The sequence below is a fragment of the Magallana gigas genome, chromosome 1 (genome assembly GCF_963853765.1).
Source record: "Magallana gigas chromosome 1, xbMagGiga1.1, whole genome shotgun sequence".
In the NCBI taxonomy this organism is placed as follows: domain Eukaryota; kingdom Metazoa; phylum Mollusca; class Bivalvia; order Ostreida; family Ostreidae; genus Magallana; species Magallana gigas.
The window spans coordinates 43,230,750-43,252,839 of NC_088853.1; the positions used below are offsets into that span (position 1 = coordinate 43,230,750).

At 36.1% G+C, this 22,090-nt stretch overlaps 1 long non-coding RNA gene and 1 other non-coding gene across 2 annotated transcripts; both read left to right on the top strand.

Moving 5' to 3' along the window:
• Window positions 1–5,609: 5,609 nt before the first annotated feature.
• LOC136270335 (uncharacterized) lies at window positions 5,610–17,478 on the top strand. The gene is made up of 6 exons (XR_010708091.1): window positions 5,610–6,099; window positions 9,636–9,776; window positions 13,383–13,468; window positions 13,676–13,779; window positions 13,998–15,195; window positions 16,555–17,478. It is a non-coding gene; the product is annotated as an uncharacterized lncRNA (long non-coding RNA).
• On the top strand, window positions 5,830–5,902 carry Trnat-ggu (transfer RNA threonine (anticodon GGU)). Its single transcript has one exon. It is a non-coding gene; the product is annotated as a tRNA-Thr (tRNA).
• Window positions 17,479–22,090: the final 4,612 nt, after the last annotated feature.

Consider the following 22,090-nt stretch of genomic DNA (forward strand, 5'->3'; position numbering starts at 1 on the left):
CCTGGCTACTGGAAATTTGTGACTGACTTGGCCCGAAGCTGGCAGCATTACCTTGAATTTCCGGAGATTTATTTCCACTCGACAAACCTGACATTTGAAACATTTCCCTAATCTGTGAACTAACACCCCCGCGGGCATGTTAAGGCTTCCCGATGGATTTTACAGCGATATGTAGAAAGTCACTTGTCTGTACTTCATACGATATGACGTCATAATTAAGTTTGACGTCACTATCTGCATTCCTGTCGATAGTTCTCAGGGAATATGTATCTTAACCTTAAAAGTGAATTATATCAAACCAGTATAATACCGCATGTTTCCTTTACATAGATGCTGCCATTAATGCTAGACGTACAGAAGTTTTTCATATTGAAAACCAGTATCAAATAATCGGCAGTTTTAAAGCTTCGTTTTAAGTAAAAGACTATTTATATTTGGAGACTCCTTGCTACGTGTAAACAACTGAATGAAGAAATTTTAATGCATGAAAAACCAGCTTGGCGCAGGTGAAAGATCAACACAATTTTAGAATATTTTACGTAAAATTGGTAGAGAATATAAGTACCAATGTGGATCGTGCTTGGGAAACCTACGGATTTACCCCAATATTTTCTAAATCGCTTTTGAATAGTAAAAATGTGCATTATTTTGTTGATTTTGTGGAAAGTTTCAACAATATCTTCCATAAACGAAATATCTATTTCTTTCCCAAGCAAGAACTTAAAAGTATATATGACTTAAGAAAAGATTTTTCTTAAAAATATGTATAATTTGATGTCGTTAATCACCTGCGCCGATGTGATTTATATAGATCATTTGCAATATTAGGAATCGCCCGTCACGTGCTTACAGAGTACATATGACGTCACAAAAATGCATCAAATATAAAGTTTAACATCGGTGGCAATAAATGTAACATAGATTTTAAGAAATACTTCCAGTCAAAGTATTTTTGCGATGATTAAAATAATATCATTTTTCAGCCGTATTTTAGCATAGGGACGCCTTAACATTGCTGCGCCATACTTGTTCCGTCATACTGGACGTCTCGAGCGACCCAATACCTGTCCTGATAGAATCGACTTCACTCTTCAGACATTCGAAGTCTATATCCAAACCATCTACCATACCTTGTAAACTGCCTCTTCTCGAGATCATCCTCCGTTTACTTCTCCCCATGACTCTTGGATCCACCCGTCGTTTGATGTACCCTACCTGTAGATAAAAGCCCATCCCTGACGCTATTCCCTGAGGTACTTAACATGCCATCCTGGTCATTTCCCTCAGACTGAATGTAGCGGCCATTCAGAATTTTCCGGGCCCCCCTACCAACACCTGCTGTTTGCATCTTCTGAGCCATTAATTCATTCAAAGTACACTAAATCAATAAATCATAAATAAAACAAACCAATATTTCAACAAATGAACACTTGGCGGCTTGCTGCAAGTACAAAACTATGACATACAAAATATATTTTTCAAAATGGCGCCTACCATGTTGTCTCGGCATGGCATTGAATTTTCAATCTTGCCCACTTACATCAAAATTGACCCTGCTCGCAGCGCTGTTTATCGTGTTTCCCACTGCTAAGATGGCGAGATAATCGGGGAAACCGATAGGAATGATCAACAACTTACCAGGTAGGCGTTAAATATCTTTATATATACTTCTTGAACAATTACATCGATCTCGAATGTTCGCAGTTGATTTATCTTTATATCTCTCTGCACATGGGCGAATTCATGCGATGCCCGATGAATTCACCCCCACACTTATAATAGTAGGAAAAATCACCACATGCTCAAACACCTGTCTCAAATTGTCCAAGTCAGCTTCTGCTCAAGCCCCAAGCACTAAGACATCATCTAGAAATGCAAGTGTTATTGTCCAGTTCAGTCTGTGCAATATCAAATTTATTGCCCTAGCGAAGGTTGCAGGGGCCTTACGAAGACCGAACCCCATCCTGGTAAACTCAAACAGGCCATGTTTGGTGATAAACTCAGTTTTCTTTTTGTCATCTGTGTGTATCTTGATCTACCAGTATGCAGCATTGGCATCCAGCTTGGAGAACCAGCGGTTACCGCCTAGTGTGTCCATACACTCCTCGATAAGAGGCAATGCGTTTGTGTCCTTGACATTGACCTTATTCAATGCCCAGTAGTCGACACACCACCGAACACTCCTATCCTTCTTTCTGACCAGTACCGGTGCAGACGCCCAATCAGAGAATGATGGTTGATTAACGTTGGCTTTGAGCCTTTTTCTAAATGACCTTCCTCCTCCCCCTTGAAAACACCGTGCATACGGCGCATCCACTGTTTAATGGGTCGAGCATCTCCAGTGTCTATGCAATGCTCAATCTTGGTAAAATTCCCAAAATCTAGATAACTCACTGCAAACATATATCAGCATACTTCTTTACCAAGCTTACCGCTCTATCCCTCACCTCAGCTGGTGCATTTATTTGAAGATCTTCTAGGAGTTTGGATATATAGTCATACAGTACCGATCAGACCCAACCTAACAGAAAGTAAACCCCAACTAAACCCTGGGTTTACTTTCCGGGTTTACTTTGGGTATACTTCGGGTTTACTAGAGTGGACCCAGAGAGTAAACCCAGTCAGAAGTATACTCCTGAAAGCAGAAGCTAACTGTGTATTCGGAATATACAAAGGGTAGGAATAACAGGAAGTAGGATGGTAAGATAAAATACTAGTCTGCTTCACACTTCAGTGCATACAGATGACCTTAAAAGCAATTTCAAAGTAAACCCAAAGTAAACCCCATGTAAACCCAAAGTAAACCCCGAGTGGACCCAATTTTTCAAAAAGTAAACCCAGAGTAAACTCCAAGTAAACCCAGAAAGTAAACCCGGGGTTTAGTTGGGGTTTACTCTGGTGTTAGGTTGGGTCTGATCGGTACTGTAGTTGTCCTCTCCCCCAACTGCTGCATAACAGTCAACAGTGGAGGTAGCCTCCCTTACCTTTGTACCTTTTTGGTACCTTCGTACCAAAAATGAGTGTGAGAGGCCTGCAACCTTGACTTCAGCAGGGATAATCTAACACTGCTTCTGCTGCCAGGAGGAATCAAACTTGGCAGCTGTGACCTATATGCAGTGGTCGACATCAGCTTCTGAGACATAGGCATTCCACCTCCACTAAAGATTGATGACTGTCCTCCAACAGATGCTGCAGCTTGACTCACAAATACACCATAATGATGACAGCCGGAATCCTGGCTGCCTTCTGCACTAGGTGCAGACCCGAAGGCTATAGGGACTAGCAAGGTGTCAATGCTGCTGACAATGGACCTTAGCAGTTTCGGTGACAGCACGACAGTCTCAATGCTGCTGACATTGAATGATGGAATTCCCAAGCCTCGGCCCGTTGCTTTGAGATAAACTGTACTTCTGCCGGACCAAATAGAGTCTGAGCAAATAGTACTAGGTGGTACCTCTGTATATAAGCGATTACAGCTGAGACTGTCCTTGAGGCATTTAAACCGACTGATGAGGAATGGAAACTATTTTGAGACACCGGTCAATCCCCAGGGAGACCAAGGTTCCGCACTGGCTCCCGACCACCGCTGGCTGATTACCAGTTACCCCGACTTCTGGCGGCTGAGTAACAACAGGCTGAGGCTTATCACACCCAACATGCCTGCTAACATTTGGGTAATAAATAATAAAAATAATAGTACCCATATTTCTGTCAATGGAGCTTAGCTGGAAGGTTACACTAGACTCAAGTGTGCTTATATCTTCCTGCAGAACCCCAACGTCCTGACCTTTTCTCTCCCGGATCAGGGCATAGAATTGCTCAAACCATGGTGCATCATTCGGCTGGTCCCTTAAAGCTCCCTGAGTCAGTGAAATCTCCTCCTCCCCACTCCAAGTGACATTATACCGGGCACTCTCCCATCATAGGTGTACCACAAACACCTATAGTAAAACTAACTCTACCAGGCTGTGGATTCCCAGAACTGGCTCGTCCAAATTTGAATTTCATTCCTGGTCCCTCAGACCATTTTCTCCCAACTATATATACTCACAACTGACATGTAGCGCGTAATCCACCACACGATGGATCAAATTCACAGCAGCACACGCAAGAAAACAAGAAAAGCTAACCTTAAAAGTTATATTTTCGAACATATATATAATTTTATAAAAATCCAAAATGGCGTCTCCATGTGCCTGCGAGGCAAAATATCCTCAGCTAGCAGCACCAATATAGCGTATCTCCCTAACCGTTACTTTAGGTCGCTGGTGATGCCACAGAGAGAAGACACTATGGGTATGTAATATGATCTTTATTTGGTGATTACTAACACATAGAGAAAAGTAAACGAATGGTACAATACACAGAGCAATTAAGCACGTCTTGTCTCTTGGAAGACAGGCAAAGGGTAATTACATCATCGTCGTGTCAGCAAGTTCAGGCGGTAGCCAGGCAATTTCTACCCGCTATCGCCAGAACCACCACAATATATATCTTTTTAAGAACTGTTTTTTAAAAAAAATCATGTTCATTTATTAGAAAATAACAAATATGCTCCCCCAGTAGTTGCTGTACTTCACATTTATTAAAACACGAGGCTACTTTTCTTTATACATGTATTTTCATGTATGTTTTTGTTATTGAATTAGAAAATCTTAAATGTTAATGTATTTTATAGTCTCTTTATACCAGTATCAAGTGGTTTTGAGATTGAAATATATGAATAAATCTGAGTCAAGTAGTTTATTGAGAAATCGCTTACACAAAATTTGGAAAAAAAGTGAGTTTTGTCCTGGTTTTATTCAATTGTACGTTAATCTGCTTCTGTTTAGAGGACAAAATGTTTACAAAATTTTTAAAACTGTAGCAATTTTATTGCTATTGTCTTAGAATCTTGAAGTAACCAGCAAGACTTTTTTAAATGTACAGTCAAAACTGCCGTAGCGGTCACCCCTATTAAGCAGTCACCTTTCGTATGCGGTCATTTTATTTCCTCCTGATGAAAAATCCTATATAATTGCCCTCAAAAGAGCGGTCACCTGTCTAACGTGGTCAGCGGTCATCGTATTTTGATCCGAAACTGTACAGTCCACATGCATTAGGCGGCCATTTTGGCCGGTCACATGATTTACACCTGGGGATTTTAAACATGGCTTCTGAATGTCGGGTAATAAATGTAAGCAATTATTATACGCTTGAGGCGAGAGAAACCAAATTAATCGATGTATTTATAATACATAATTGGCAGATCAGATACGAATGGGAATCAAGTGAATTGTTTAAACAAGTATAACAATATGTTTGTTTTATAAACATGAATGAAGTACAGGTGTCAAAAATGTCCGCGGCGATGCAAGAGAAAATTGCTTGATTTAGTAATATGATTTTGAGTTCAGATACGGTCGGTTAAAAACGTAATTGTTGATTTGTATGAAAAGTTTTGTTTTCTATATATACGGTACCCATGAAAATAGTACAGAGTATTAGTATCAATAATTTAAAGAAATATAAAAATTGCATGCACAATGCATTGTAATGTATTTCTACTTATTTGTAAATATAATAGATACTATAAAAACATCAAATCAATTACTTATCTATCATTTTGATACATTATGCTAAATATCAATTATATGATTAAAATAAAATTGAATAATTGTTCTAAAAAGGAATTTGATGTTGGCAAATTCACAAGTCTCTATTCAAAGGTTACCTCTGTTAAGAGGTCACTTTGGGTGCCTCCCGCAGGTGACTGCTTAATACAAGTTTGACTGTAATATGTATATGTCACCTGGTTCACAGGTGTGTGACTGTCAGTCAATATATCGGGTCTCAATAGCTCAGTGGTTAGAGCACTGGCAGGGTACGCCAGAGGCCCTGGGTTCGAGTCCCGGTTGAGACTAGACTTTTCACCACCTGTGACATATATGTTAAGGAAATGTTGAATTTTGATTTTGGACTCGGTGGCTAGGAGAATTATTACTTTGGTGGAGTTGTTACACCAATTTCAATGGAACTATTTTTTAGATGCACATGATGCTACTTCCTGAATGGTGCTGAACCTGTTTGTCAACATGTGGAACCCATGTGTACTTGAGGGTAGGAATGTTTACTATCAATTATCTCTCTTAGAAGCCACATAAGGTATTTTTTTTTTATCTAAAATTTTTCTTGAAGCATTTAACTATAATTTCTCTTTCATGAATTATATGCTGATAGTATAGTTAATCAATTAACTTAATTAAAGCTATATAGTAACATAAAGTGAAATTAATTCCTTGTGTGAGACCTTAAAACATTTTTGTTTCAATATGATTGATGAAAAAAACATGTAACTTTTATTTAAACTGCATCTTTTACCTCACCGAGACGAAGTCGGGGGGAGCTTATGCTATACCCTCGGCGTTGGCGTCCGGACCTGGTTAAAGCTTTTGTTGCAGGTCCTGTATCTAAGCTAATACTTGTCCTATATTCACCAAACGTGCATGGATGATGCATCTGGACCTACTTGTGGACTTGAAAGACTTGGATGCTGAATCTGGGTCCTAAATTTCAGATGCTGAAGGAGGTTAAGGTATTTGGAGCAGGTTAAAGTATTTGTTGCAGGTGCCCTTTGATAGCAATATCTAAGTTACTGCTGGTCAGTACTTCACCAAACTTGCATGGACGGTGTGTCTTATGATACTGATGCACCAGACAGGCTTGAATGCTGAATCTGAGCTATATGTTTCGGATGCTGGAGGTGGTTAAGGTTTTAAGTGCTGGTTAAAGTTTTTGTTGCAGGTGCCCTCTGATGATAATATCTTATTTACTACTCGTCCCTACTTCACCAAACTTGTATGGTTGTTGCGCCTTATGATACTGATGCACCTGACAGGCTTGAATGCTGAATCTGAGCCATAGGTTTCGGATGCTGGAGGAGGTTAAGGTTTTTGGAGCTGGTTTAAGTTTTTTGAGCAGGTGCCCTCTAATGATTATATCTTAGCTACTCCTGGTCCAAACTTCATCAAACATGTGTGGATGGTGTGTCTTATTATACTGATGCACCTGAACAGCTTGAATGCTGAATCTGAGCCATAGGTTTCGGATGCTGGAGGAGGTTAAGGTTTAAAGAACTGGATAAAGTTTTTGAAACAGATGCCCTCTGATGATGATATCTTAGTTATTACTTGTCCTAACTTCACCAGATGGTGCGTTTATGATATTGATGCACCTGACAGGCTTGAATGCTGAGTCTGAGCCATAGGTTTCGGATGCTAGATAAGGTTAAGTTTTTTTTAACAGGTCACATGTTACATAGATAATTGTACTATTTCAAACTTGCATAGTTGATTAAACTGTAATATATTTGAATCGCAAAGGTAGCTTCAGATGCAGAGCTTGATCTCCATTATCAAGGATGCTAAAAAATATATCTTAGTTAATACAGGTCCTAACTTCACCAAACTTGAATGGATGGTGTGTCTTATGATACAGATGCACAAGATAGGCATGGATGCTGAATCTGAGCCATAGGTTGCGGATGCTGGAGGTGGTTAAGGTTTTAATTGGTGGTGCCCTCTGATGATGATATCTTAGTTATTACTGATCCTAACTTCACTAAACTTGCATGGGTGATGCGTCTTATGATACTGATGCACCTGACAGGCTTGAATGCTGAATCTGAGCCATAGGTTATGGATGCTGTATGAGGTTTAGTTTTTTGAAAAAGGTCACATGTTTTATAGGTGATAGCTTACAAAGTTGATTTAACTATATTATAAATGAAACGCAAAGGTTGCTTCAGATGCAGAGCCTGGTCTCCATTATCAAGGATGCTACAGAAATCTCCTACCTCACTTAAACCTGCTTGATAGATAGATGTGGTTGTTAAATGATATAACATTATTCCTATGATAAAGTATTGTATGATATAAAACACTATTGTTTAATATGATACAATATAATATCATATGTTATATTGTAAAAAGTTATATGATACGATAAAATATTGTATCAATTTTTTTGATATTTTATGATATGATATTGTATCATGATATTGTTCTGTATAGTATTGTATCATATGATACAATATGTATAATACAATATTGTATTATATAATATTTTACTTTTAAATTATCACATGATTGTATAATTTGATATTATATAAATAGTGCCTGTTTGGGAGGGTAACAGTTGAAATTGACACCCCGAGAAAACCATTGTCAACCGACGCGAACTGAATGTCTAAATTTTTAAGAAAATTTTACTGCTTTTATATAGGAATAACGTGAATTCTACAGCGAACTGTACGCGCAAAATTTTCGCGCATGTAACATTTTTTAATGTTGCCCGTTGCTTAGTGCGTTGCTAACGCTGAGGGTAATAGAACGGATTATGAACTGCGTCTTAGCCAATCAGATTTCAGTATTTAACATAAAAGTATAACAAGATACAATGTTGTATCAAATTATATTGTTTCATATGATACAATATCATATTATGTATCAAATATTATACAATATCATACAATACAATATCATACTATATTATACAATATAATACCATATGTTTCAATGTTATGATGTATTATGTAATATGATATTGTATCTTATAGTCCAATATTGTATTTTATATAATGATGTTGTATTATGTGATCAAATACAATAAGGTTTAACACAATACAACGTCATTTCATACTTACAATATCATCTTTGTTTATTACAGTATTTTATTATATTATATTCATGCATTATAACGAATTTTATCATTGGTTATTTTGATATCACGTCTCGAAGTATAAAAATGCGGATTGACCTGTACATTCTAAAAATAAGCTTTAAAAACTCGGATTGACCTGTACTTTCTAAATATAGATAAGGGAAATTTTGCTCTAATGTTAAAATGAATTTGATTGGCTGGCGTGATTCACCCCAACCAATCAAAATTCTCTCTGCGTTAACAAACAACAAAGATGGAAGTTGCAGACGTTAAAGTGAAAGGTCGTTTTGCGAAAATTAATGACGCGGAAATGAAAGTTATAATGGAAAATGTTTATGCCAGGAACACTAATACAGGGTAACTGCAACAGCTGTTAAGCTTTTTCGGGAATATCTCGAGTCGAAAGGCGAGAGCCGAGACTTCGTAAATTTCGAGTGCGAAAAGCTAGCTAAATTTTACATGGACGCTAGAACGAAGGATGGAGATATGTAAAAAAAGACTTCGAAAATAATATAACGAATGTAGCCCTTTCGCTCGGTCGATCCATAGATATATCGCATTCACAGAAAAGCATATCGACCTCGCACTTCGTGCTCGGTCGATATGCTTTTCTGTGAAGTCGATATATCTATGGATCTACCTCATGAAAGGGCTATATTTGTATAGTATTATATGATATATATTGTATGATAGGATGCAATATTTAATTTTATATTCTTATATTGACTAACATATGAACATATGATTATCATATAATTTTTTAACAGATGATATATGATTTTGTGTCAAAACAGAATCCATGAATATCCAAGATCATAAAGTATGATTTTCATTTAATATGATAAAGGTGGTCTCATAAAGGTGATGTCTCATAAGGGTGATGTCTCGTCGCGGTGAGCTTTGTAATCTGTGATTACCTATGTTTCTAATTTCAGGAGAAGTCTCCCTTGATAAAGTTCAACAATGGCGGATAAACAATGTGGGATGCTGTCTTGTCAACAACAGTGAAATTTGACACCTGTATACCCGTATTTCTACCAATTGTCTCAGTCTTCTTTGTTGTGTACATCAGACAGGTAAGAAAATCAAGATAATTGTTTGAAATCATTTTAATAAGATGAACAATAAAAAATATAACATTTACATGTGAGAGTACCTCATGAAAGGACATGTCACATTTTACACACACTCATCATTCACACATTACCATACATTCAGTGCACATTATTAAAACATAGCAATCATTAAATGTAATACAAAATTCACATGATAGGTATAACGAACATTTCATACATGTTAACTACGAGGTTTGTTTAGAAATTATTGAGACATTTTCTCTTATTCTTTTGGGGAAAACAAAAAATCCTTGAAACTTCATCAAAACGTTAATCAGGAATGCATTTTACAAAACAATTAATGACAAAGTCGTAAATATTTTCAGTTTCATGGATTCAATTTAATGAAAATTTTTTATATAAAACCATTTATTTACAACTATTTTGATTTTAATCATATTTTACAGCCATTAGAATAAAATCTTGATTAGTTCGTGATTAATTATCATTTATTTAGTTGGTCATAAGTTGTAAGTTCTTTTGTAAAACGCATCCCTGGTATATCAATGTGAAAAGTTTCTTGTTCATGGCATAATTAGATCATTCCTGGTAAGTGGATCAACATGCCCTAGTCCTGTGACTTGGCGCAATCGCAAACTCTTGGCAACATCATTTTAACGCTTCTCATTGCTCTTGTGTTTAAAAGCATTACAAACAAACAGAAATAAGAATTCTTTATTTCTCATGTTTTGTTTTTATTTTAAAATGTTGTCATTTACATTAATATACATTTTCTCTAATTCTTGATTTTTTGTGGAAAAAAATTTGAGTTATTTCTACCCGAAAGTCAATTTACTGGGAATGTCTACTGTAGTCAGTTTGGAAGTATATTAGAACTGATCACAACAGTTAGTGTGTAAAAAGTACTTGTCATTACTATAACCGATTTGGTTGGACTTTTCCGATGCGTCATGTTTAATTCTATCAACTACATCATACATAAACAATTTTTTTAATTGGTGGATTCAGCTTACCGCTGATTGGTTGCTGGTTAACTCAGACTAAATTATGCACGGACAGAACAACAACATATCAGAGAATGAAAAATTTACATGGGTACTCGTGACTGTCGAAATTGGGCTATTTTTTGTATGTGTACACTTGTGATAAAACATACATACGGTACATACATATATAGCTGTAGCTCTGTGTAAAAATTTTGGGTTAGTAAATATAAAGCTATAGTGCATACAATACTTACATGTACAAAAAACTTTACGGCAATTTACTGAGCATAAAAAATACGCTTTTTAAAAAAAGATTTACATCATACCATACCACATTTTGTGCAAATAATCCATTTAAATCATTTAGTTTACAACTGTTAATAATTGTAACTTTACTTGGCCCAAACTTTCTCCCATTAATGATTAAACAACCTTTAACTTGGAAAGCGGATCAAGAGCTTTATTTTTTATGTAAGTAAACAAACCAGTGTACATGTATGGAGCTGGTGACCGGTGGTTCAAAGACAGGTAAAATAAAGAAATCTGTAGTAAATTGTTTGGGGATATTTTAGTATATATATTTACACCGAAAGTGATAGGGCAACAGAAGAGAAACGAATCGGACACTTGCCTAATGAAGACGCACATATACAAACCCCCTTGCACTCTCCACTTCCTTCTCATTCTGTCACACCATCGTTCAATTCTTTTATTGACTGTCGATTGCCGATCGAAAAGTGTAGGAATCGATCTATCACTTCACTTCGACTGGCAAGTTAGTAGGTAATACATGTGCATTATACATTAATGGTATTTACATGAAATGAACGCTTAGCACATGCAATTTTTAAATATTATAAAAAATAACGCCGTACTCTGGACTGTAGCTTGAGGCTATGGTTTAAGGCCCGTTTACAGAGAGAGAGTTTTGCACAGAATTTAAACATAGGGGATAGTCGATAATGACTCCATATTGGGGGAAAATGAACTGTTCTGAGAAATCCTTCAGCTATGGCATTGCATAAGCATGTACTGATAACTCCGCCTTAGAAAAGGAATTGACCAATCATAAAGTTTTCACAACGGCGGCGTCTATAATTATTCATGCATGACATTGCTGACAGAAATGATTGTGACGCTATAGAAAAATCCAACCAAAGTTGTTTTGATAATATATAGTTCCTTTTTCTTAATTCTAGACAGGCAATCAGTGAAAATATTATGTTGAACTGAAGCTCTTCATCTCTTGTCATTGTTTAGTTTTTGTCTGAGCAATTACGTGGCCTTAAAAGGTCTTCTTCTGAGATTTCCACGAGTTTGATGTATATTCGCTGCGTCGTTTTGACGTCAAAATTTAAGGTAAAGTCGTTGTTAAATTTCTATTGTTCTCTAAATTATTTGTAATACAACGGAGCCTCAGTTATCCGGACACTTTCGTTCTCAAGTCCAATCGTCCAGATAAGTGAAGCGTCCGGATATCTGAAATGTGTCTATTGTTGTCTTGAATGATAATGTATTTGTATGTACAATGGCTCCCAGTGTTGATACTAGTTTTTTTTGCCTTTCATACCATATAGCAACACATGCTAGAGTTGTCTGTTGATATGAACGTTTTTATAGATATAAAGAACTCTGCTTTATTTTATTATTTTGTCATGAAATATTAACCGGACATTAATGATAACCGAATCTAGCTAAATTATTTGTGTCCAAGTGTGATATGTGTAAGATACACTGTTGTTCGCAATTTTCCAAATTTTGAAAGTGATTTGGGAAGTCAGTGTGTTTATACAAGCTACTCATGAGGGTCTTGCACGTAAAAAAGGTGTGAAACTTAATTGACAGGGGAAATCTTTTGTACTGAGTATGGTATCATCAAATTTTACTGTCCAGTTAAATGAAGCAAGATTAGTAGTAAATCAGTGTTTTGTGGTAAAAACAGACCGTCCAGATCCGGAACGCGGAATTCTGGATAAATGAGACAAAATAACATATAAAAAATCTGTTCCCAAATAAAATCGTCCGTAAACTGAAGCGTCCGGTTATCTGGCATCCGGATATCTGAGGCCCCACTGTATATCTGTATTTCAACCCAAACATATTAAGTGAAACGATCAAAAAATAGTTGCAGAAAATAGCAAAATGAACTTATTTAATTTGACTTCTTTTATCATTAGCTGTAAGTCTGCGGAAACTTAGAAAGAAGATGTTCAGGTTTTTTTAATCTCCAAGTTCATACTGCGCCGGATACCCCGACCACTGACTTGTTTAACTAAACAAACTATTAAATATTCTTTTAATATTACTTGTTGAGGGTTCTTCAATGTTTATGCCAATTTTCACCAAAATTCATCATTTAGAAGGGGAAATATTCCAGCTGTCTCAATAATTTCCGAAAAACCCTTGTACATACACCCCCTACCCACCTACCCATGATGATCTTCCCCCCCTTTCCACACTTTGCTACTTCCTGTTTAATTTTGGATCTGTTGGGGATTTACGTTAAGTGTCTTTAGACTTTTTATTGTAGAGCTGATATCTTTTAGATCTGTAGAATTTATATTTTAATTATAGTTTTGTTTCATTTAAAGTAATTTTGCCCAATTTTCTGTTGTTTTAGATGATGGACCACTCTACTTCTTTTGACAACAGGTGCCCCTACAGATTCACAAAGTTCCAATGTTGAATGTCCATGACCCTGGTTGAGTGAGTGCACAACTTTATGTATTCTACTTTCAAAATTTCTACTACTAGGAATACATTTTGGATTTGATTTTAATTATACGTATGCCCTGTTTAGAGATTCTGATTTTTGTGTGCAAGTGTGATATTTAACAAGCATCTGTCTTCTTCTGTCATTCTCAATTCAAAGTCATGAGGCAACACTGAAGGGTACCACTTGTTGTTTTTCAGTCCGCGACAGGAAAAGGAATAAAGTTGGCAGGAATTTCCGCACTGTCTTTGGTAGCAGCTGATGATGGAACTGACAGCAGTTGACATGGCCTGTTTCTTCAAAGGTAAGTCTCCGGAGTAGTGATTTTAGAGTTTTCGTACTCCGTCCTGCATCTAAGCTTTAGGTCCAGAACAAAACTTCTCTGCATGGATTCTCTCATAGCTTTTGTTCTTCCAGGAAACATGTCACTCCTGAATGGAGACTTAGCAGTCTGTTTTCTTTGAGAGTCAAAGAAGTGGCGCAGGTCTTTGAGTTTTTCAATCATATGCCCTTGCTTTTCAGATGCACCAGAAGCAGCAGCACTATCTCCATCACTGGTGAAATGGGAAATGACAAGTGGACGGTCATCACTTTGCAGCTCAACGATGCATTCCGCAGCCCATCTCTTTTCATCTTCTATGGTGTTCTCAGGAGGAATGGTTGCAATGCAGTCTTCATGTCCTAGGCATGTAACTTCCTTTTCCTTGGTTCTAAAATAGGTGCCTTTCTTGCATAGTTTATTGCCACAAAACACAGCCACACCATTCTTCTTGGTAACATTTTCACTTAAGGTCAGACGACACGTTCCTCAATTTTAGATAACTTTTTCCAGGAAATTGTTAATGGTTTACTACTACTTTGACAAGCCTTCTTGCAAAAAATTAGGGTACCTTCCCAAGCATTTCTTCAAAATACTAGAGTATGCAATTTCCTATATAATCTTCTTGAAAATACACTTGAATTGCTGATATAAAAATAAATTCATCTACACCACAGCGATATTCACTATATTAGAACTACATCTCTGCCGGGGCGGGGCTTTGAACTCACGACCTCTATAACCTATAAACGCTTCTGACAGTGAGCTGCCACGGTTCTAACCACTCGACCATCTAGACATATAACCACATCTAAGTAAATTGTGATCATTTTTAAAGTAATTATAAAATTAATATTTTTTATTGGAACTCTTTATAACGAGGAGATACAAAAAAGATTCTCGAGGAACATGTTGTCTGACCTTAAAGTGTATGTCACTTGTGTGGCAGTTTCCCGATCGCACTGAAGGTGGCATTGTAAAACGAGGCATCTTCATCCGCTCTTATAGGTGTATTGGCAAATCCACATATCTCATTAAGCTCTTAAATGTCCTGATTTATTTTCTTTATGCTGTTTTTGTTCAAATCAGTGATGATTTGGCCTACTGTGTTGCAGGTCTGATGAATGTTGGTGGCTGATGCTGGGTCAATGTTTGTGCCTAGAAGTATACCATGCATATCCTTTGTTGTAAGGCTGGTAGCCAAGTGGCCAACAGCCATGGCAACATTAAGCTGTGCGGCTCTCCGTCCCTTTCCTGATTGACTGACTTCCTCGTAAAGCTTTTCATGGTGACTGGTGTAATGGCACTTCTTACATCAAATGGAAAGAATCCATGCCAGACATTGCTTTTCCTCCCCATGCTGGTTCCAGTCCATTGATTCGTCACAGTTCAGGAATTTCTGTGAGTGCTCTTTAAAAGGATTGTTCCATAGCTTGCAGTTTTTAACTGGGTTTTCTAAAGGAAAAATCTGGTTATTGATATGGTGATAATGACAGGCGGGCAGTTGCCAAAAGGTTACCCTTATTGTACAGAAAATTCCTCCTACAGTTTTCAAGATAGGAAATTGTTCTTTTGCAGATTATTTGGACATATATCAGAGGTGTGCATATTGCTAGGATTTTGATTTATGATAATTTATGAAAAAAATACAAGCTGTTAAACTTGGTCATTTTTCGGCAAAACATTGCATGTAGGGTACCCCTATTGTACAGTTAACTCCTCCTATAGTTTTCAAGATAGGAATTTGTTCTTTTGCAGATCAATTGGACATATATTAGAGGTGTGCATATTTTGAGTGTTTTGATTTTTGATTATTTATGAAAAAATACCAGCTGTTGAACTTAGTCAGATCAATTGGACATATATATCAGAGGTGTGCATTTTGCTAGGATTTTGATTTCTGACAATTTATGAAAACAGTATGAGCTGTTGAAACAAAATTATGCATATAGGGCACCCCATTTCCCTGGATAGGTAATGTTCATCAATTCAGGGTTGACAAATGGATTATAGATACATGTAATGTTCACACAAAAGAAAACCTGGTTTGCTGTCACATTGACAGCTTTTCTCTTGTTTCATGATGGAGTACTTTGTAAAGTTTGGCATTGGGGTTCGGTGACTCTGCATCCATGTACGAGTCTCCCGACTTCACTTCACTTGACCCGGGTCGCAAAATCTTCATTTAATTGACTGTTTCTGTGATCAGCATCGCTAACTGTATGAAATATTCCATCCTTCTGCTTCTGTACAATGTCCTGAACTCTTCTTTACTCAGCCTACTGATAAGACATAGACACTTGACTGGACTGGTGGTCCCTGTACTCTTCTGGCCCTTGTTGTGAGGAATGTTTCCTTTTTTGTAGATGTCGAATTAGCCATTTGGTCCTTTCTTTGCCATGATTTATATTGAACTGTACACTTGTAGACATTTTCTAAGAATATGATGTTGTGTGTGGAGCAAATTTTTAAAGTATTGTAAACAGATTTTTGAGCATTGGCTCACAGATATCTTGTTTGGCTTATCAGAATCAATAATGAATAAATGTTTATGACATGAACATTTTTTACAAATTTGTCAGTACAAAGCATGTATATTTTAATTAATTTACTAGTATTTCATCAATTTTAGGAGGTTTTCTTAAAACCCGGGTAGAATCTACCCTTATAAGGAAATCAATATAATTTTTGACTCATTATCATTTACATGATACTAATACTCAGAAACAAGTAGTAAACAGACTATTTTATTGATTCCAGACACCAAGACTTGAAGAGAAACATTGTAATAAGAAATGAATGGGTAGGCATTATGTGAATGGCTGAATTCAGGTATGTAACAATTCTCATTTCGTTCTAAAAATATTAGTTTTTAGCTCACCTGAGCTGAAAGCTCAAGTGAGATTTTCTGCTTAAAATTTGTCTGTTGGCGTCGTCATTGAAAACTTTTCACATTTTCATCTTTTTCTCCAGAATCACTGGGCCGATTTCAACCAAACTTGGTAATCACTTGGTAACCATCGTAAGATGAATCGCAGTTGTTAATGCGCGTATTGTGTGACCATGAGTCTGTTGCTTAGCATGTCTCATGTTATCTTGCAACGTTTTACTATCATTGCTCGACTTATCAGTAATATGCCATGCTTTGCCACTAGTATTTATACCCTGTATAAGCATCTCTGTTTCAGACCACAATTCAACAGCTATACTCTGTCCCGAGTTTTTGCTTCCAGCACTTTTTGCTTGATATTTGGATAATCATAAATACCTTTGTGCTCAAACTACTTTCATCCACTAATATGAAAAATGTCCAAATTATCTGTTTTGAAACGCCCCCTCTACCGCTTTAGGTTTCAATACACATCCAAAATTTGAAAGTCTATTAGAATTTTGCATTGTTTCAGCCATTAAGAAGCCGGCATGATAATGTTGAAAAATTGCGCGAGTTATCCCGAGTACTTCCGAATGGAGAAAAGATGTAAACTTTTCCCATTATAAATCTCCGTAAGAAATTTGTTTTCATTCCTGTGAACTTTTATGAGTGAAAAATGATAATTGTTCAATGAAGATATTTTGGATATATTCCCTTTTATCGATTTCAACTGTATTTTTTTCACAGGTATAAGACTTAGTATTTTTCTTAAAAATCATCAAAAGGTGATGGAATCAATAACTTGGGAAAGACTATAGTTTACATTTATTGCATGATGGTGAGTGAAATATGAAGATTTATTTCTCCAAGAAAAATCATATTTTTTCCAGGGCACTGCCGCAGGAAATTTGTTTTTCTTGGGGAATAAGTCTTCATATTCCCTGAACATTAATGCAATAATGAACAAGGTATGATTATGTCAAAATACGTTGATTTCTAAAAATTGTTTTATTTCCTCTGTTACTCTCATTTTTCTTTCGCTTGCTTAGATTGTGCGAATTTCATACAAATACTTTTTAGCTCACTGAGACGATGTCAGGGGGAGCTTATGCTATACCCTTGGGCGTCGGCGTCCAAAGTTTTTGTTGCAGGTGCCCTTTGATAGCAATATCTAAGTTACTGCTAGTCTGTACTTCACCAAACTTGCATTGATGGTGTGTCTTATGATACTGATGCACCAGACAGGCTTGGGTGCTGAATCTGAGCTATAGGTTACAGATGCTGAAGGAGGTTAAGGTTTTTAGAGCTGGTTAAAGTTTTTGTTGCAGGTGCCCTCTGATGATTATATCTTAGTAACTAATTGTCCTAACTTCACCAGACTTCCATGGATGGTGCATCTTATGATACTGATGCACCAGACAGGCTTGAATGCTGAATCTGACCCATAGGTTTCGGATGCTGGGGAGGTTAAGGTTTTTAGAGCTGGTTAAAGTTTTTGAAACAGGTGCCCTCTGATGATCATATCTTAGTTATTACTTGTCCTAACTACACCAGACTTCCATGGATGGTGTGTTTTATTATACTGATGCACCTGACGGGCTTGAATGCTGAGTCTGAGCCATAGGTCTCAGACGCTGGATATGGTTAAGTTTTTTGGAACAGGTCACGTGTAATAGATAATAGTACTATTTCAAACTTGCATAGTTGATTAAACTGTAATATGAATGAATCACAGAGGAAGCTTCAGATACAGAGCTTGATCTCCATTATCAAGGATGCTAAAAAATATATCTTAGTTAATACAGGTCCTAACTTCACCAAACTTGAATGGATGGTGTGTCTTATGATACAGATGCACCTGACAGGCATGGATTTTGAATCTTAGCCATATTAGGTTGCGGATGCTGGAGCAGGTTAAGGTTTTAATTGCTAGTGCCCTCTGATGATAATATCTTAGTTATTACTGGTCTGAACTTCACCAAACTTGCATGGAGATGCGTCTTATGTATACTGATGCACCTGACAGGCTTGAATGCTGAATCTGAGCCAAAGGTTTTGGATGCTGGATGAGGTTTAGTTTTTTTGGAACAGGTCACATGTTTTATAGGTGATAGCTTGCATAGTTGATTTAACTATATTATAAATGAAACGCAGAGGTTGCTTCAGATGCAGAGCCTGATCTCCATTATCAAGAATGCTAAAGAAATCTCCCACCTCACTCAAACCTGCTCGATAGATAGACGTGTTTATTGTTAAATGATATAACATGATTCCTATGATATAGTATTGTATGGTATAAAACAATATTGTTTAATATATTACAATATAATATCATATGTAATATTATAAAAAGTGATATGATTCAATATGATATTGAATCAATTTTTTTTTATATTTTATGTTATGATATTGTAACATGATATTGTTATGTATAGTATTGTATATTAGGATACAATATTGTATAATATTATATTGTATTATTAATTTATTATTTTATCACATACTATTACATAAGTTATTGCAATATATAATGTTGTATCCTATGATACAATATTGTATATTCTATAATATTGTATCATACGATATTGTATAATATGATATTAGTTTCTGTAATATAGAATTTTGTTATACTTTCATGTTAAATACTGAAATCTGATTGGCTAAGACGCAGTTAATAATATTTACTATTACCCTCAGCGTTAGCAACGCACTTGGCAACGGGTAACATTAAAAAATATTACATGCGCGAAAATTATGCGCGTACGGTTCGCTGTAGAATTCACGTTATTCCTATATAAAAGCAGTAAAATTTTCTTAAAAATTTTAAAAAAAGACATTCAGTATAACAAAATAAATAGTGCCTGTTTGGGAGGATAACAGTTGAAATTGACACCCCTCGAAAACCATTGTCAACCTCCGCTTCGCGTCGGTTGACAATGGTTTTCTCGGGGTGTCAATTTCAACTGTTACCCTCCCAAACAGGCACTATTTATATAATATCACATGAAATTGTATAATATGATACTGTAAAATTTTATATTGTTATACTTTCATGTTAAATACTTAAATCTGATTGGTTAAGACGCAGTTAATAATATTTTCTATTACCCTCAGCGTTAGCAACGCACTTAGCAACGGGTAACATTAAAAAATGTTACATACGCGAAAATTATGCGCGTACGGTTCGCTGTAGAATTCACGTTATTCCTATATAAAAGCAGTAAAATTTTCTTAAAAATTAAGACATTCAGTATAACAAAATAAATAGTGCCTGTTTGGGAGGATAACAGTTGAAATTGACACCCCTCGAAAACCATTGTCAACCTCCGCTTTGCGTCGGTTGACAATGGTTTTCTCGGGGTGTCAATTTCAACTGTTACCCTCCCAAACAGGCACTATTTATATAATATTGTATTATGTGATCAGATACAATAACTTAAAACACAATACAATGTCATACCATACGTTACATTATCATATCTCATTATTGTTTATGATGGTATTTTATTGTATTATATGATATATGTTGTAAATATGATAGGATGCAATATTTAATTTTATATAATTGTATTGATTAACAGATGAACACATGATTATTATACAATTTTTTAACAGATGATATACGATATTGTGTCAAAACAGAATCCATGAATATCCAAGATCATAAAGTATGATTTTCATTTTATATGATAAAGGTGGTCTCATAAAGGTGAAGTCTCATAAGGGTGATGTCTCGTCTCGGTGAGCTTTGTAATCTGTGATTACCTATGTTTTCAAATGCGATTATTTCGGCAACAGTTTTTGATTCATATCTAATTTTATCAGTCGAACGAATATTCAGTCGCTTCTGCACATGCGCCAATTGTGAAAGGCGCTTTAAGGATTGTATGTTAATGATATTTGAATGTACATGTAGATCTAGCGTCTTTGGACACAGACAATTGTGAAATATCAGATCTATCTGAAAATGAATCAGGTAGTAATTCAATTGAATGATATGATACATGTTGCATTTGTCATAGAATCTAATCCAATAGACAGTATATATAAATGCTTGGTAACCGCAATTTAAAAATGATAATAAGGACAGCATATTTATTTTTAGGTTTACAAACCAGCCGCTCGGTTTTTTTAGTTTTTAGTAAAAAAAAAATTGAATTATGAAAGAGGTAATCTTTTTTTTCCCAGATAGCTAATTTTTGGTTCGGGATTAAGATTTCATCTGGTTCTATATTATTAGGTTACATACCACTATTTTTACCACGTGCTCATTGACCACACAAGTAGTTCTATTCTAAAAATGTATGTTTTTTTTACAAAAATTCCCAGGGGTGCTAAATGGGCGAATTTGGTGCCTTTAGGGCATGGATGGAAACAAGAAGGTTTGAAAAAAAATACTTGCTAAAAATAATTGGGAAAGTTGATCTTTAAAGGCGCAAAAGGAAGGGTGTAAAGAGGCCAATGTTTACAAATATTCCGAAGTGAAAGTGGATATTGCAGGGTAGAGGTTACTGTAGGGGCCATATCTCAGCCCCCTCTTGATTGATTTTCCTGTACTTCAGAAATGTTGTTGGACTAATGTTTGTCTGTTATTATGCCAAATTTGAAAAGATTTGAGCTGGTGGAATTTTTTATATGAATTTTTGTTTTAAAAAGGAATAAGAGGGAAAAATAATTGTGGTCTGTGTCCTATCAGGTCAAAAGTGAAATTGCTTATTTGGGGTTCTATCTCCCATTTTTTAATAAATATCAATTGTTTAAGGTAATTTATGGAGAAATTGGGCTTTTTGTTCAATTATGAAACTTTCATTTCATCAAAATAGAGGAAAAATTGGGGGTGGGGGGTGGATTTATTTTTTTTTGTTGGGTGATTAGTATGACCCGCATATGCAAATGAGGTAAGTCGTATTTCTATGTAATCATGCGTTGGCACTATTTCTGTCATCTGCAACTTATATTTCGTGGCTATGGACGAATTTCATGCAAAATACAGAAAAAAAGTGCGCTCGGGCTCTGCTCCTGGTTTGAATGGTAAGTGTCACGTACATCTGGACTGGTGCTAGAAGCAGCAACAACAAATATGGTGTTGTATGCTACAAGCATCCAGTACAGAACAAGTGGGTTACCGTGCATGTACATAGAATCAATGTCATGCTACAGTACCTGCAATGTTAATTTTTACAAGATAAACGATAGGATAGGATTCGTGCATGATAGGATAGGATTCACGCACGATAGAACACTCAGTATACACGCACGATATGATAAGATTGATACACGATAGGAAAGGATAAACGATTTTCATGATAAATGTATAACCGCGTTAAACGATCTTCACGATAAACCTGAATATGGCAGAATTTGAGAAAGAACACGTACAAATCAAGATATACATGCAATTCTTGTTATTAGCAAATGCCCAGT